The 18,158-nt window shown below is 30.4% G+C and overlaps 1 long non-coding RNA gene across 1 annotated transcript in view; it reads left to right on the forward strand.

The window, feature by feature from the left end:
• The first annotated feature begins 7,095 nt into the window (after positions 1-7,095).
• LOC139425157 (uncharacterized) overlaps positions 7,096-18,158 on the forward strand; it is a 67,786-nt gene continuing 56,723 nt past the window's right edge. Inside the window, exon 1 of the long non-coding RNA XR_011636420.2 lies at positions 7,096-7,242. This is a non-coding gene — a long non-coding RNA (uncharacterized LOC139425157). The remainder of the gene's footprint in view (positions 7,243-18,158) is intronic.

Below are 18,158 nucleotides of genomic sequence, written 5' to 3' on the forward strand. Positions count from 1 at the left end.
ATATTTTTATTAATAAATTATTAATAATTTTTTTAAATAAATTATCTGTGATTGATTTTGTAAGTTAAAGAAATTTCAATGATGAATAACTGTTTCTCTAAACAATTGCAAATAAATGCAAATTTGAAAAAAAAAAAAATATTTAATAGTGAACCGTGTTTGGACAATTTTAACGCAGAAAAAGAGGATGTCATACTGTATTTCTGAATCATAAATTATTAAAATGCTGAATCTAATATTTTTCACTTATTTTGACCCACATCACTACAATAAGGTAAAAAGTAAGTCTTTTTGCCTTTGTCATTCTAATTTAACACTAATTGGTTATAATGGCCTCAAAGTACTGATGGTTATATAATATTTTTTTTCTTTTTTTTACAATGAGGATATTAGATTTTATACCTAGTATAATACCAAAATTTATTTAAATCAAATGCATGGTGAAATATATCTATGTCTGGCTTTTGCTAAAAAAAAAACTACAAATAACTAATTCTACCTACTTACGAAATGTTTTTTACTCTTTTCATTTCATAAACAAACATTTTTTTTTAAAAATTCCATAAGGGTCTGAATAGCCTGATTGGTAGTGCGTTTGGTCCATGTCCAAAAGATCTTCAGTTCGATCACCGCTAGCTGAAGACTGTTCTAGTAAATAGTGATTGGTGCACATTAAATCTGCCTGGTCTCAAAATCTTCCATACTTCCGTAACAAAACAATACCTCTGGGGGTACTGAATTGGAGACTGATCATTCTCTGGTTCAGGTCAAAATTACGATTATGTGGATGAATGAATAGATGTATGAATGAGAGGATGCTATAAACGGGCTGTAACATGAATGTTACTGAATTCGTATTCTTGTCCATAGATGGGGCCACTACACTCTGCCTTAAATTCGTTTGGCTTCAATAAGCAGGCTTGATGATATCGGCAAGAGGCAAAACAATCACAACAACAATAATAATTCCATCAATAATATTAATTTTTCTATTTAAAGTGGTCAAATACTTGAAGCAATCAACATTTCATTAAAATATTTGATAACTTTTTTTAATTTTATTTCCAATGGCAGATTATAGACAGTAACAGCATACATAAACATCTAATAAAAATAAAAACAGAACCAAAAGATGCTGAAACAGAGTCTATTAATCACAACATGTCTCTAGCTTCCCAATAGCGTTCAGTGATAGAATTCCTGCAAAGTGCAGAACAGCGGAGAAGGTGCGTGGAGTCCATGTCCTCACCAGAACTGCAAAGAGTGCATACCGGGGAAGGAACGATACCAAATCTAGACATGTTTCCGCAGACAGTCATGACCGGTGGCCAAGAGGAATTCAGCCACGGCTCTTCGTCTTGGGCCATTTTGCAAATTTAGGATGGCAGCCCTCCAAGACTTAGTAGAAGTACGGTCGATAAGTTCTTCATGAGCACAGGTCTTAAAGTTCCTCTTAATAAACTGTTTGATGGAACAGAAGGGCATAATGTGCGCAGAAGTCTGAATAATTAAGGCCCCCTTTTTTGCTAAGTAGTCTGCATTTTCATTACCCGTAACCCGGCAATGGGCAGGAACCCACTGGAGAACAATGGATGTTTGGTAACTCAATTCGGGAAATTGAAGTTTAATGCATGAGTAAGATTTTCAAACTAATTTGAATAAAAATTTAAAAAAAAAAGAATTTTTTTAACAAATTTATAATATAACAGTTACATAACAAGTAATCAAAGGCAGGACAGTGTGTATTTCCGTGGTTTCTCTTTTTATGCAACGGTCTTCAAAATGTGATTTAAAACTTTTAAGATTGTCTTTTGAAAGTATTTTTGAGAGCTAGCAATATAAAATCCTTAGTTTAAATGCTTTAAACTCACAATATCTGAACTTTTTAATGAAAGGGATTCACTAGGATTTGAAACTAACAAATATTTTTAATGCTTAAATATAAGTTATGTGTTTTTTAAACAATTGCCAAATTGGAGATATTTGTCAACCAAAAAAATACAAATATCTCTTTTAAAAAATACGAAACCTAATTTAGAATAATTTTTGGTTAATCATTTTATTGCCTCACGAGCTTCAATCATTTGCTCAGTAAAAGTAAGAATTTCTATCGAGTATCGTCATTATATTTTGTTCAAACTTCATAATTCCTTTTCCGTTGTGAAGGCAGTAATCACTTATTTTAATTCAAATCATACCCAAATCATCGATTGAAAAAATGTGAATTTCACTCAAATTGAAATAGAAATTTGAATTCAATCTGAAATTAAAAGCTTCTTTAAACGAAAACCTTTTTATCGAATATTTTTGATTAATATTTATGTTTTTATTTGTATTATCTTTAGTTCAAATAATGCTCATAAAAACTATAAATAACAATCAATTGAAAAAAATAATGTGATTTTTACACAAAATATATTTTTAAATTTAATCTGAAATTAAAAACTTTTTTGACAAAAAAAATAATGATTAAAAAACATATTTTATTTCGTCTCTTGCCATTTATAAAAGAAAAAATTGGCTCTGAATTAAGAACGAATGTGGTGTATGGATGAAAAAAAGTTCCTGAATCCCCGGCGGCTTGTTGAACGTTAAAAATGGAGAATCGTGACGATTTTATTTTTTCGTTATATTGGAATGCACTCTAATGAAGCAAGAGCGACAAAAATATCGATACGCAAATTAAATGCTGCTTGTCGTTCGTTATTTATAACTTTTTATTCTAGTTTTTGGAGCGATACATTCTGATCGTGCCATGATTACTTAGATGAAGAGAAAAAATCCAAAACATTGATCAGAACATTTTTATCCTGTTCTTTTTATTCTTTAAATTCTTTTTCAAGTGTTTCGAGATTTTGCGAATGTTTTGGATCCACTGAGAAAGAATTTGAGAAGGCTAAATTAGAAGAAAGAACATTTTCAAATTAAGACTCGCTCTGTGTGTATTGTAACTTTAGATAATGTCTGAATTTTTTTGTTTTGCTTAAGGAACTTGAAATAATTCACGAAACGTTTTTCAATGGGTTCTAAATTTTTGTTGCTAATTAAATCAAATCGTTGTTTTTAAATAAAACTTATTTCTTTTAATGTAGAAAATAATTACTTTACAAATCTATTTAAGGAAGAATAATCCAAATTTGGAACTTTGTAATTAAGCATATTTCTTTGTTAAAACATATTTTAATCATTTGTCCTTATTTTTATGAATATCTTTACCTTTTTTGGAAGTTCGATTTTTAGCTTTCATTATTTTCCTTAAAGCAGTAACTTACGACCTTTGATGTGTATTCTTTTCCTTTCTCCATCCTTTTCTTTTTACTCCGGTTTTTCTCGTTCTCTGGACGTATTTTAAAATGGCTGTTTCTAACCAATGTAATGCTGCATGCGTAAAACAGAAACAGATTTTTTTTAGAATTGGATAAAAGAGCAACAAAAATTGTTAAATTATTGAAGATGTTTAAAAGCACTTTGTTTACGATAGTTAAAAATTGAGCAATGGTGGCTCAAGATGTAGAGCGCTCAGCTCCTAATCACAGCGCGATGACTGATGGAAACGAATTCCGCACCCGACTTTCTCCAACTCCAGTGCTAACGCAAAATATTCCCAGTGGTAGACGGATAATGGACTGGCCGAAAGGCTAACCGTGGGAGGTTTTGGTGGCTTTCCGTTTCATGTAAAGCAAATGCTAGTTAGTTCCATCAAAAAGTATTCCATGAAAGCGAATTTCTTTCCAATTACTTAATCCAGGAGTTCCCTTGTTTTCTGGATTGGGTTCAAAATTACAAGGTTATGAAGTTGAACACTAGCAGTTGTAAACTCTTTGGTTAGATGTTCAATGACGGTTTAAAATAAAAATGGTTGAAAATCGTGTCATTCTAAAGGCAGAAAAGAAAGTGTTCTAAATTCATTAATGAATTTCATGCCATTCATGAAGCTAAAAATACATCTGAATAACTGGCTAAAGTTTATGCACAATATTAACAACGTCATTAAAAAAATAAATGTTTAATGTACTATATTAAATAATAGTTTTTTTTGACATAAAAAAAAACTGTTTATAAGAGAGTTTCATAATTCTATTAAAAGTGTAGCATGTTTTTGCCAAAATAAGACCAGTATTTATAAAATATACGAAAATTTTTGGCCTAATTTTAAGTAGTCACGATATAGAATAATCACGCTATAACGTCCATTGTCGCTTGTCTACGGGATTCGTTATATCGAGCGTCGACTGTATTAAATTTTTATATACCAATAATGCAGTTTAAAATTGATCATTTTAGGAAAAATGGGCAATGTTAAACATCAATCACAATGATTTATGCAATTCAAAATGCGATTACCATACAAAAAGCTCGAAGTGAAAATGTTGTACATTTGTGCTACTTAATGAATGAAAACAGCGTGATGATCAAAGCAGCGTGAATAAAGCACAAATAAAGGTACAGAAATGAACATAGTATAATTTCGGTTTTGTCAGTCACATCAGCTCATCTTGATGCCTTAGAATCATCTTGTTTTATTCATATAAATGCTGATTCCCTTCTTAACGACATTAGTCCTTCACAACCTTTCCATAACGCGTGGAAATGCATTTTACCCTGGCTTTTCTTGTCATGTTTTTCCTCTTTTTTTCTCTCTCGGTTACTGTGGCTTTTCAAGTTTTGCTTCTCACATTTTTTTTCATTATTCGCTGGCAACTTTGCGTTTTTCTTCTCAAATCACTTTTGTTTCTTCTTATTCACTTCTGGCAAGTCTTGAAAATGGGCGCTTGTTTTTGAAGCGCTTGTAACAATTATTTTATTTTCTATTTGTGTATTTTCGAAGCGAATAAAGTTTTTAATCTGGTAATATCTTACGGTTTCAGTTTCTTGAGATTAATTATTTAACCTTCTTCAGTGTTTTAAATACAATGCAAGTTAAGACACGGAGAAGGGTTTTGACTTATGGAACCGAGACCATAGTATGCCCATTTCTGTATCTTATTTTGTGGCTTTTTCACTTTGTTTTGTTGTATTGATACGAAATGTTGCTTTTTTTAACTTTGAAAAAATTAAATTTTGGATGTTTTTTACATTTTCATTTTCAATTATTTTTAGAGAAGCAACTAAAACAAAATAGTTATAACAGCAAAATATTAATATCGTATCGTATTTCTCCACAACATTGAAACTAAATATCTTTCTGAAACATGATCCTTTCTTTCTCAAATCATGAAAAATGAGAAACACAAATCGAAGAGTTTCAAGAAATAAAATAACACAGGAGCAGCGCCTTCCAAAATAAAAGAAAGTGTATTATTTTTAGAATATTTCTATCAGAATTATGGTTCATCAAAGGGATTCTAAGAAAATTGGAAAATAAAATTTTTTCTTTTTCCTCCAGAAATGGCGTGAAAGAAATATAACACGACATCCAAATGGTCAAAAGGAAAAAACTTGACACCATTCACAGAGGCGACATACCGTTGGTCATTTTATAGCTGGGCAAACATGGCTGTCAACTACATCATCTGATTGGCTGTTATTTTCTGCAGGGACCATCTTCAATCTTACTCAAGGAAATATTTTACAGGAATCTTTTTCTTCGATTCTATCTTTAAAATATATGTTTTCATCGATTTTTTTTTGTTTATCTTACTTCAGTGTAAAACATTTATGTTAGTATTTTTTATTTATCTATTATTTATTGGTTCATAATTGAATGGATGGATGGTAAATGAGATGTCATAGAGGGGATGCAATTTCCCAATCCAGGGGCTTTTAACGATCTTGTTTGTTTGTTTGCCATTTTTTTAAATAAAGGAAAACGTGATTTGTGATTTTTTTTCAATTCAAAAAAAATTTTTTTAGAGCAATAACGTTGCATTATAGCGAGAACAACTACAGCCAAAAGAAAAATCTCTCTAAAGGAGAGTGATTCATAAAAGGCCGTTGGATTGTAAATTATCAGGAGGTGCTATATTTAAAAATCTAATTCATCCAAGAGAGGCATGCATTCGACCATTAAGGCCACTAATATTTAAAGTATATTACTTCTAATATTAAATTAAATTTCTTAGCCGGTAATCTTTAAATTTTAAACTACCGTTTAAGCTACCGTCAAAGCTCGAAAATCGTTGATATGCACATTTAGCTAATCTGCGTCGTTCTCTGATTCAGGTCAAAATTACGATCTGTGGATGAATGAACGGATCTATCAATGGATCCGCCCTATAAACGGGTGTGACGAATGGGTGTGGCAGTAGTCGAATTCTTGGCCATAGATGGCGCCACTTGAAAATAAGAACAATCGCTACCCTCTGCCGTAACTGGCATACGAAAGAGAGAGAGGGAGAGCTAATCTACAGATTAACTAGGTTAATCCGTTAAAGTTCGGAATTGAGTGTTTTTCCACTATTTACCTAGATAAAAGTGCTCATTAACTGTTTCAGTATCGTTAAAGATCAGAAGTTTGTTCCTTTTATTAACTGAACTAATTTGTGATTGTTTGATAGCATTAATTGACTTGATTCTTTCGATATTGAAAAATAAATACGTGACACTATTCTAATTTTTTTTATTTTTATTATATAAACTGTTTGGTTCTTTGAGTTATAGTTTTAAAGTATTTGGTGATTCATTCTATCAAACTATGTGTTGATGCGTGATTATTTGATCATAGTTACTTAATTTTTTGCATAGCGATAACAAATAAATATGTTGATTTAGGCGTATCAAAACAGTTGTTGTTCCAGCATAGACCTTATTTATGCAGACTATTTAGGTAGTTAGTATATTACCTAAAAAATTGGAGAATGGAACCAATTTTTGGTACATAAACAGATCTCTCTAGTTAATTTATACATTAGCTATATAATCTGAGAATAACTTATTCCTAAATCTCTAACGGTAACATTTACATTTAAGAATATTTTGCTAGAAATAATATTTCTTTTACCGTAAAATAATGTACTCTTAAATTTGCATAAAAATGAAATGGTATGAATATAGTTTGTTATAAATATATATATTTTAATGTTTTTTTTTCTATTCAAAAGAAATAAAATTTTCCTTTTTGCCCCCTCCTGTGATTACACTCCTTTTTTCACAGCCGCCGTCTAATCAAGAACTCTGCTCTAGGCGTCAAAAAAACTTCTTAACTCACAGTTAGAGGATGATGGAAAAATGCTACAAAATGGAAACATCATTGGCGATTAGATTTGTTCATGACATCACATACTTGCTTACTCGCACCATTATGTAAGTTAATTAAGCTTCTGCACTACTGTTTTTAATATTAAAATATCATGAAATACTAGCGTGATAGAAACATATTCATGTTTGAAATAATTTTCCATGAAAGCATTTTAATTTTATTGCTTTATTTAACTTTATGAAAGACGTTAAAATATTTGCTAGGCAAACAAAGTGTTTTGGAGTACTAGTTAACGAATATGGAGGAGCAGAAATATTAATTAATTTAGGGTCTACAGTTGATAATTGGAAATTTTCTTGTAACAAAATCAAGGATAAACAATTTAATATTGCTTATATTTCACTTTCCCAACTTGTAAATATTACTTTCCCAAATTGAAATTATTATTTTTTAAGTTGAGTGAGTTAATCTGGATTATCATTGGTAAGTGAAACGTTCTGTGATTTGTTTCTACTTAGTTAGAAAAATTGGTTTAATTTTGAACAATAATTAAGGTGCCTTGAACCTTTTAAGAGGCAAATATATTGCAATGCTTCAAAAGTGTTAAACTGGATACTTGTAACTCGTCATCACTAATACTGATCACTGATACACAGACACGTGACCTATGATCTTAGCACCAGATGATCGTTTATAAACAAGATGGTGCGTTACAGTCGAGCTAAGTTTCTTCAAATAAGTTAGAATGTTAATTAACGCAAAGTGAATTAAATACAATACCGTATCGCACATCAAATTCGTTAAAATTTAATTCTTTCTTATTTGCGTCTTTTACTTAAATTAGATTTATTATTTGTTTACGTATTTTATTATAACTAGTGTATATAATTTTTTTTTTGTTGCAAAAGGCAGTTTCGATGGATAGTTAGTTTGTTTATGTTCTATATGGCTTCATGCCTGTCTTTGTGTTAAGTAAATCATATATAGTGAAAGAATTGAAATCTTTGGGAAAGAATATATAATGCGTCACTTAAGAGAATTGATACTTGACGGGCTTGGCTTACCCGAAATAAAATGGAAAGAACAGTTGCTGACAAAAGCAAATGCTGCGGTTTAACAACCAATCATAATCGAGATGTGGTACTACATTACTTGTAGGTATCCCATTAAAACCATGTTATCATTCAAGTTGAACAATAGAGCCGTGTAATTAGGTTTGAAGGATATGATAATGTAGATCAATTTACTATCCTATTAAGATTACAGCAAATTTAAACATCAATATACTTGGAGATGTCTTTTTTAAAATAAAAGACACGCTTATGTACCTTAAGAGCGTAATTTAAAAGCATAAGCATAGTTATTGAAACAAATATCATGCTAAAGTATAAACAAAAATGTGAAATACCAGTACTTACTAGAGAACAATTATTAATTAGGTCGTACTAGTCCAGTTTTTAGTATTTCTGATTGTTATTGACCAAGCTATATGTTAAGGAAACTGCAACAAGAAAGTTATCCCAGTGCTTTTCATGCGTCTTTCAGTAAAAAATATAGTTATAAATGCTTAATATAACAGCATAAATTTATACATTCTTAGAATTACAGAAGTGGAAACATTGATCCAAAATATCGTGCACACAGTTCAAAATTTATCAGAAAAATTGGTTAAATAACAATTTATTTGTTATTTTACCATATTTAAGCAATCGAATAACCATAAATAAAGTGGAATTCAAACTGTTAACTGTGAGAAAAACAGTTTATTAACTGTTTTCACCAAATACGGTTAAGCAACCAGAATTTTAGCACACCAGCTAGCCCCACCAATCGAAGTCACTTAGTCCCTTGCGGATGGGTGCATTTTATAGCCGAGAGGGCTAATCTATCTATCTTATAACCGACAGAACGAGGGTTCGAGTTCCAGTGTTGGCACCAGAAAATTTCCTCCTTTTCCTTCAATACATGAAGAGTTTCCAGCGTCCCACATTCTCCAATTTATGACCCTGGGCTATTAGAAACGTTACTCGTAACCACACATAGATGGCAGCAACATAAAACTGCTAAATTGTCACCAATGTTCAGTTAAATCTCCCGTGTTTGGTTCTAAAAACATGCCAGTTATAAATGGTTAATAAACCGTGTAGTTTTGAATACATTTATCCATACCAGTTGTAAAGTGTTTTGAAAATCATAAAAGTAAATACTGTTCTTTACCATAAATTTTACGGTTAACTGAATGGACCGACAACTGCTGGTTATTTTACCATAACTTTAGAATAAAAATTTTAATAGTATACATTTGCAGCAACTATAATATAGTTCTAAATTGAAGGCTATCGTATTTTTTAAATTTTTATTTTGCGACACAGTGGCTTAACATAGTTTGATTTAAAACATTATTTAGATTGTAGCAAATTTGCAGTGTTTGGGGGTCAAAGATGCTGATGTTATGGTTTAACTTAGAAACAATTTTTCCAAGAAAGTAAATATTATCAGGTTCGTTTTTTTTACTACTATATCTATAGACACAAATACTTTCCGGGCGAACCGATTTCAACCATATATACCCCATAGCATAAGGTATAGAAATATTCAAATAAAAAATTCTATTATTTGAAATTTCTAGATCGGAAAACTCCCTTAATTCTAAAACACAATTTTAGCCAATAATAATTCTTCTCGTAGAAATTAATTTTTCAAATCATAAGCAAAATTCTATTGAGCAGCTTTTTATTCCATGTAAGCATCTCCTTGGTTACCACTTTGCTTCCAGCACGATAATATCCAGAAAAATATCGTCCAAGAAAGGCTTAAAGCAATTGAAGTGTTCTATTCGCAATATAAAATCTCTGTCGACGAAAGATGTATTAGAGGTATCATTCTCCATATTTAGTCCATTATATATTTGAAGCTCCATAAAATGTCGTTAAAGAAAATCCCTTTTGCACATTAAAGGTTTACTCTCAAACGGTTATTGACGGTGACTGTGATCGCATGAACTAAAAACCCTTGGCGACACATTTCGATTCAATCAGGTAATTGCAGACATTTTCTATTAATCAATCCGATTTACTGAAGCAATTTTTGAGCAATAAATCCCGATTGATGTAATAGGAGTAATACCCTCCCCTTTTTTTACTGCATTGGATATCAATAAAACAGCAAAATAGAACGATGGGTAAGAAAGTTGAGCATTTTGCGGAGCCTTTTGATTTCGTTATCTCTTTGCTTTGTTGACATTTTTTTCCCTGTTTTTTTTCGAGAGTTATTATTTCTTTTATTGACAACAATTTTATTTGCTTCTGAAGAATACTTTCGGAAGGAAAATAGGAGTTTATTTTATTATTTGAAATAATACTTTTAAACTATTAAATAAAATGACAATTTTTAGTTTGATCAGTGATTTTAGAATCTAGTAGAATCTCCGTATCCAAACTTCTAGTTTTCTTTAAAATTTATAGAGATACATATTTTCTAAGCACTTTTTTTTTCTTCCTTTTTTTAAAAAAAATACTTGCATAGAGGTTAGTAACAGCTGTGTGTCACAAAATGTAACTTTTTAAATAATTATTTCAATTATGGCTGACAGGTATAGTGAACTTATGTAAATATATCATTTGAATTAAATTGTAAGAACATTATTAACCACTTTTGACATTTTTAAAAATGCTTTGCCTAAAAATTAGCCAGGACCGTGGTGAGCAAAGTGTAACGTTTAAAAAAAATATTGCAAATAAATATACTATGCCAAAGTTACACCGAAGAGCCATTACATTATGACCACCCTGCTAATAGCATGTAGAACCATCTTTAGCTCTCAAAACTGCTAGCACCCACCATGGCATTGATTCCACAAGGTGCTGATAGGTAGTCTATCTGGAACCAAGCGCTCACCAACTGGTCCTGCAATTCCCTCACATTGCGAGGGGGTAAAATGGCAGCACGAATTTGGTTTTCCAAGTAGGACCACAAATGCTCTATTGGATTAAGGTCAGGTGAATTTGGGGGCCAAGACGTGACTTGATAGTCATTGGAATGTTCCTCAAACCAATCCATGACGATTCGACCCTTATGACATGGTGTATTATCCTGTTGGTAATCTCCGCAAGAAAAACTGTTGCCATGAATGGGTGAACCTGGTCTGCAACTATGTTCAAGTAGCTTACAGACGTCAGGGATTGTTCTATGAGGATTATGGGTCCTAATGTGCCCCATGAAAACATTGTTCCTAGAACCATGTTTGAGAAACCATGAAAACCTGCACGAGCCCATTGTTATAGATGGAGGGTGGTCATAATGTAATGGCTCTTCGGTGTATATAATAAAATTAATTATATTTATCATTTGATTTTAAATTTAATAATGGTATATAAACCCAATAATATTTACAAAGCTGAGTTTACATTATTATGATATAAATTTATTCTTCTAACATTAATTTAATAAAAAATGCTACAAACATTTTACGTTAAAATACTGAATGCAAAAAGAAAACTTAAAGTCATTTATAAATCTTAAAGCATGTCAAAATGGGAATTAAAGTTTGAAAGGAAGTCTGGAAGATAAATTAATTTTTAAATATGGCATTTAACCATTTTTCTATGAGTCAGAATACGCGGGGCTTATTGCTTTTTCAAGCTAATTAGGAATACCTTAACGGGAAAAAAAAACTCACGCTAAAACATTTTTTCATTAAATGTTAATTAAAACTTTCATAGGATATAGTTAGTCATAAACAGTCTCATTAGCAGTTGACGGCAATTCACGAATATTTTCGTACTTATTTCTCTAAATTAAATATTCATGAATAATAGTAATTTATTTTTTAATGTAGTAGCATTACGCCTGAACGAGGAAAGGAAGTTTGTTTAGCATTTTGAAAAAGGTTTAGCTCTAATAAATTTTTAAATGGGGAGATTAACTTATTTTATCTATTAAATTGAACATTTGATGACTTTATTATTGTATAAACTCATGTATACTGCAGCAGATGTTATTCGTAAAAATAGATAGGTTGTCAAGAAATTAAAAAATACATAATTTGTAACTGATTTTAACCAATAAACATCATTTTAAATTCTGAAAAGACATTATACACTTTAAAATTAAGTTTATGGTTGAAAACTATGTTCTGAATATTAAAATGATCAATAAATATTGATTAATTTTATGAGATACGCAGATGGTTGAATAAAATTGAAAACTTCATTTCATTGGTATAAAAAGAGCATGAGTTAGTTTAAACTTATTGCAATCACGTGCCATTCATAATTATAAATGAATTAAATTTCACATGCGTTTTATACCCTTTTATGAATCTTTAAGCGAAATACATTAATTAATAGTGAAAATATTAATTTTTTTCATTGCACAGAGTGATACATTTTAATGATGTTCATGATTTTATTTATGAATATTTAATTATACTTTTCATGATATAAATTTTTCAATTGATAATCAAAAACAATTACTGATATAAGGTGAGGCAAAGTGTATTAATAATTAAAATATAGTATGTTTATAAAATAACCTAGAAAGCATACCAGAAAATGAAAATATTTTTTGTATAAATGTATTTGCTCAAAAATAATGCTTACGATTACAGTTTTAGTGAAGAAATTTTTAGAGAGGTGTACCATCTCAAGCACTGCTCACGTCATCTGACCAGGGTCAAAATTATGTGACATTCCTGCTATGGCCATTAAGCTAGGTGACTGACCATGGTTGGGTAATGTGTGATGTGTTGCTAGGCAGAAACGAAAACAGCAATGTTTAGGCAACACTGAACTTTTTTCATCCATTCCGTTGTTAGCGGAAAGCTTTAGTAGGATTGAATTACTAGCGCATCAAAATATTATAAATCCCTTAAATCCCTATCCAATGACGCTGTTTCTTTATGCTAAAAAAATTTTTCAAATAATATTTTATGGTTTTAAATATAGAAATCATGCTTTTTATGAAGAAAAAAAAGTGCTATTATTTATAAAATTGAAATTTCTGTCTGCTACCGTAGCTGGGAAAGCTGGAAAAGTGTTTTAACTTCATTATTGATCAAGTATCCTATAATTTATACTTTTATTCCTTTCTATATAACTACATCATGTACTTAAATGTATAAGATGGTTGTTACCAACATTAAGGATAAAGCGTAGTTATTTTGATACATAATTAAATTAATGTGGTTTCCTGTAAATAAAAAATTTTAATTGTGGAATAGCGTTGGCATTCATAACATTTTCATATTATAATCGTGGAGCTAAGACCTTTTTCTTGTCAAGTGGTGAAAGCGTAATGATGGATTTATAAATAGTCTTCAACGTTTATTTAAATAGTAAGAAGTTTTTGTGAATCTTAGTTTACACTGTTAGAAATTCCTCGGAAAAAATTATTAAATTTTCATATTATAATCGTGGAGCTAAAACCCTTTTGATGTCAAGTGGTGAAAGCATAATGATACCAAATAGTTTTCAACGTTTATTTAATTAATAAGATGTTTTCGTGGAGTTTAGTTTACACTATTAGAATTGTTACACCGTTAAAAAATTGTTACACAGTTATTAAATAACAATTATTTTAATTGTTATTTCGCCATTATCACCCGTAACAGTCAAACAACCGTAGCAAGAGATTAAATTTAAACAATTATCTGTGAGAATATTCGTTTTTTAGCTTTTTATCGTGTTTTCGTTTTTTGACTTTGAACCAGAGTTATATCCACTCCAGCCTTATGGAGCCATGTAGTTCCTTGAAGCAGGGTACAAACTATATATCGAGAGGGCAGATCTTTAACTTTCATGGCCGGCTGAACGGGGGTTCAATTCGCAGTGTCGACTCCATGTCTTTTCCGTTCTTTAAACTCATAATTTTCCAGTGTCCTACGATCCTTAATTGGTACACCCTGGACTATTAGAATACGAAACTCTCATCCACACATAGATGGAAGTACCACAGATTTGATTCTGTCTAATATTTTTCATCTTTCACGATAGATGGTACCATCAGAAACTATTTAAACCACATTAAACGGTTCATCTGATAAAACACAACTCAACACCAATCTAACTCCTATGCTCATTACCTAACGAAAAGTCTATCATAATTTAGCTCCAATATCCATATAAATTATATTTTTACCGTTTTGGCACCATGTTACTTTTAAAAGGTAACAAAACCATGTAATTTTGTATTCACACTTTATTAACTATACTAGTTGTAAACGGTTTCAAAATCGTAAAGTTAAAGATTTGTGCCTAACAATAAACTCTAGATTTAATTAGATGGATGGAATTCTGCCGTTTATTTTGCCGTAATTTTAGAATAAAAATCCCAACAGTGTATTATGTATACCAAACAAAAAATATTTACTAAATTTAATTGACTTAGTCTTTAATAAATGAATTCCCCTAAATTCTTAAATTCCTTTCAGTTAAGTGTTAGAGAATTTCTTTATTCTTAAATTATAGTTCATTAATATGGTTTTTATCTTCAGCATCTAGTAACCTTATTGATTTACTCAATAACATAAAATTACATAAGTTGATTCAATTCTGATAATTAAATTTAAATCACCTTCTCAACAAAAAACGGACGAAATGTTCCTTACTTTACGAATCTGCCACGTAGCACATTAAAGCAATGTTCCCAAATGAGTATCCTAAAATATCCCATTCAGTGAGATACAGTCATGAAAATGTCTAATCATATCTTTTCTGCTTTTCGTCAACAGGGGGTTGACGTGAACATGCAATTTAAAGGCAGTAAAAAGAGGTGGTTGCCAGAATGCTTTTGGGGTGGGCCAGACAATTGAGCTTATAGGGCCTCTTCCCCGTCATCTATCTCTTTTTATCACCACAATAACTTGATGAGATACCATCCGAGGGATATATATCCCACAAAAATAACAATGTGGCTCGTGATGTGGGGAGAATTTCATGGCAAATAAAGTACGAAAAAGATACGAACTGAATCTTTCTTACTTTTTTGTTTTGAACAATTGCACCAAACCACCCTGGAGTCTCCGTAATAAACTATAAGACTCACCATCATAGTATCACTAATAGAGATGATGTATTTAAAATTGTTTTGTACGTCAGCAAATGTTTTAACAAAAGAAGAAATTAAATTCTCATATTTTTTGTTACAATCTCAAAAAAAAAAAAAAGATGGTTGAGATTGAAGTAGAGATAAATTCTAAAAGAAATAAGTTTATTTGCTCAAGGTGTCGATAAAAATTAAAATATTTCACTCATCAAACTGCTGCAAAACTAAAAAAAAAAATATTCTTTCATTACTAATATTACTTATTATTATTACTTATTATTATTGAATTACTTATTATTTGATTCGCGCTTGTATTACTTTAATAATCATTAATAAAGATAATAATTAAATCAAACTGCACCAGGAAGATAGTAGAGAACAAAATTTGCCCTTTCCAAAGTTCTGAAAAACTGAAAGCAATGAATTTACTAAATATTCATCACTTAGTATTTGGCACATGCTTACATAACTTAAGGAATTATTAATACGTAACAAGTTAGATTGTGATTAGTGAATTTGAAAATTTGAAAATAAAATTTTTTACAGGGGATATTTTTAATGTAAATGGATATGTAAGTTCAGAAATTTTTAAAATTAAACATTAAATATATTAAGTAGTAAATAAAATAAGTAAATACTTATAGCAATTCAGTTTTACATGTTATATGACATATATGTTGTTTGACATATCAATAAGTTTACAAGCTGCGTCAGACAATTAAACAAATGTCTAAAACAAGTTGAAGCAGTTGAGTTTTTATAAATAGGTTAGTAAATTAAGTTTCAAATTTCATCGTGTTAGCGATCATGGTAATTCCTTTTAGGTTTTATAATATTATAAAATTCTTTTTTTAATAATGATACAGATTAAAATATGAAAATTGAATTTGGTATATTACCAGTTCTCTTTTCTAAACTTTTGAGTAATACAACAGATGGAAATAATGAGAATTGATGTTTTTTCCCCCAAGAAATTTAAAATAAGAAGCCCAAACTAAAAAAGAAAATTTCGTTTAAAATTAAATGTTTTTTGTTTTAGCTTCTTATTTTAAATCTCTTGAAAAAAGCAAACAAACATAAATTTTTATTAATGTGTTATATTGAATGTGTTATATACATAATCTAATAACCTAAATTGTCATAGCTGAATTTTAGGCGTAGCACAAACTATAACCAATTACATATATTAGTCTTACAGAGAACTATTCTGCACTACAAATCTCAAACCACGTAATCAATTCTCTTTGGACTCAACATCAATTAAGTACAACACGAGAGCAGTATATTTACTCAACAATTAGTTGTTATCATCTTAATTGGGCTAAAACTAATCTGTTATACAGATACATTTTCGGATTAATTTCGCTTGCTACACTGTTAGAAATTTCTCAAAAAAAATAGTTAAATAACTATTTATTTAATATTGCAATTTTATCATATTCAAACAAAACAGTCAACTAACCATGAATAATATGATATTCAAACTGTTAATTGTGAGAAAACCGTTTAATAACTGTTTTCACCAAATACGGTTAAACTATCAGAATTTTATCGTACCAACTTGGCCCACCTAATGAAGTCACTGAAATCCTTGAAGATGGGTGCATTTTATGGCCGAGAGGGCTAATTTTGGCAATGAGCGACAGAACGGGGGTTCAATTTCGAGCTTTAATACATCAATATTTCCTCCGATCCGTTCTACAAATAAAAAAAATAGTGCGTGGAGTCCCTCCGCGTGGAAGAAATCAAACTACGCAACCTGCGACGTTAATTGTAGAAGAGTCAGCAGTCGTAGAAGGATCACTAGTTCTATTCAGCGACTCTTTTTCCTGCTCCGCTAGCTTCCGTGCTCTGTAATCACGGTAATATTGAGCATTTTTCCCTCGTCGACCTCTTCAACCAGTGGAAGTGCTTGTGGTTGCCTCATCGTCTCGCCCTGGTAAATGTATTTGCATTAATAATGTATGTGAATACGTCATAACGTAATTTCAGAAGAGAAAATCTAACAATCAATTGATATTCATAAGAGACGTACCTTGACATAACCTTAAATCCGTCGCATTGTTCATGGGATTGTTTTCACTCATTTTTTACAATTGTTATCCACTAACTTTGAAAATAAAAAATACTACCCTATTAAATTATAAGTGTATCAAAACAAACTAAAAGAATATTTATAGAAAAACAATACTTTTATGACTTTTATTATTTTTATGCTAGTGAGAACCAATACAATATGGAAATGAATGAGGGAAAACTGGATCCTACCACGTGATTTACCGGCCAATAAAAACGTAGCGTTAAACGTTTAACGCAACCTTGTTGGAAGTTGCATAAGAAGTATAACTTCAAAAATGTTAGCAGTGCTGTGTTTACCCAAATTTGCTACCATAAACTATTAGAATAGGATACAGTCATTCGCACATAGATGGCAGCACCAAAAAACTGCTAAACTATCTCCAACGTCCAATTAAATTCCTTTTTTGCGGATTGGAAGCCATGCTAGTTGTAAATGGTTGCAAAACCGTATAGTTTTGTATTCATGTTTTTTTTTCTTCCATTCTAGTTGCAAACTGTTTCAAAACTACAAAAGGCAAAAACTTTTCTTTACCATAAACTTGACAATTAATTGAATTGACACACTGCAGTTGGTTTTCTTACCATAATTTTAGAATGAAAATTCTAGTAATGCTATTAATTCGAAGTATTAAACTTATCAAAATTCGAAACAAAAAACTACAAGTTTTGAAACTTTTATAAATTGAAAACAAAAGCAATATTGAATTATTCTTCAGCATTAAGTCATATTGTAGAAAGCATCACTGGTTATTCAACCATATAATTTGAAGTTAAATAAGCTTAAATATCAAAATTAAAACTTTATAAAATATATTTAAGTGAAACGGACGACACACATTCGTTTTTTTTAATAAACTTTTGTATTGATTTTTGACATATCTTTTGATGTGACGGAAAA

The sequence above is a fragment of the Parasteatoda tepidariorum genome, chromosome 6 (assembly GCF_982258835.1).
Source record: "Parasteatoda tepidariorum strain Cologne lab strain chromosome 6, Ptep-v5.0, whole genome shotgun sequence".
Classification (NCBI taxonomy): Eukaryota; Metazoa; Arthropoda; class Arachnida; order Araneae; family Theridiidae; genus Parasteatoda; species Parasteatoda tepidariorum.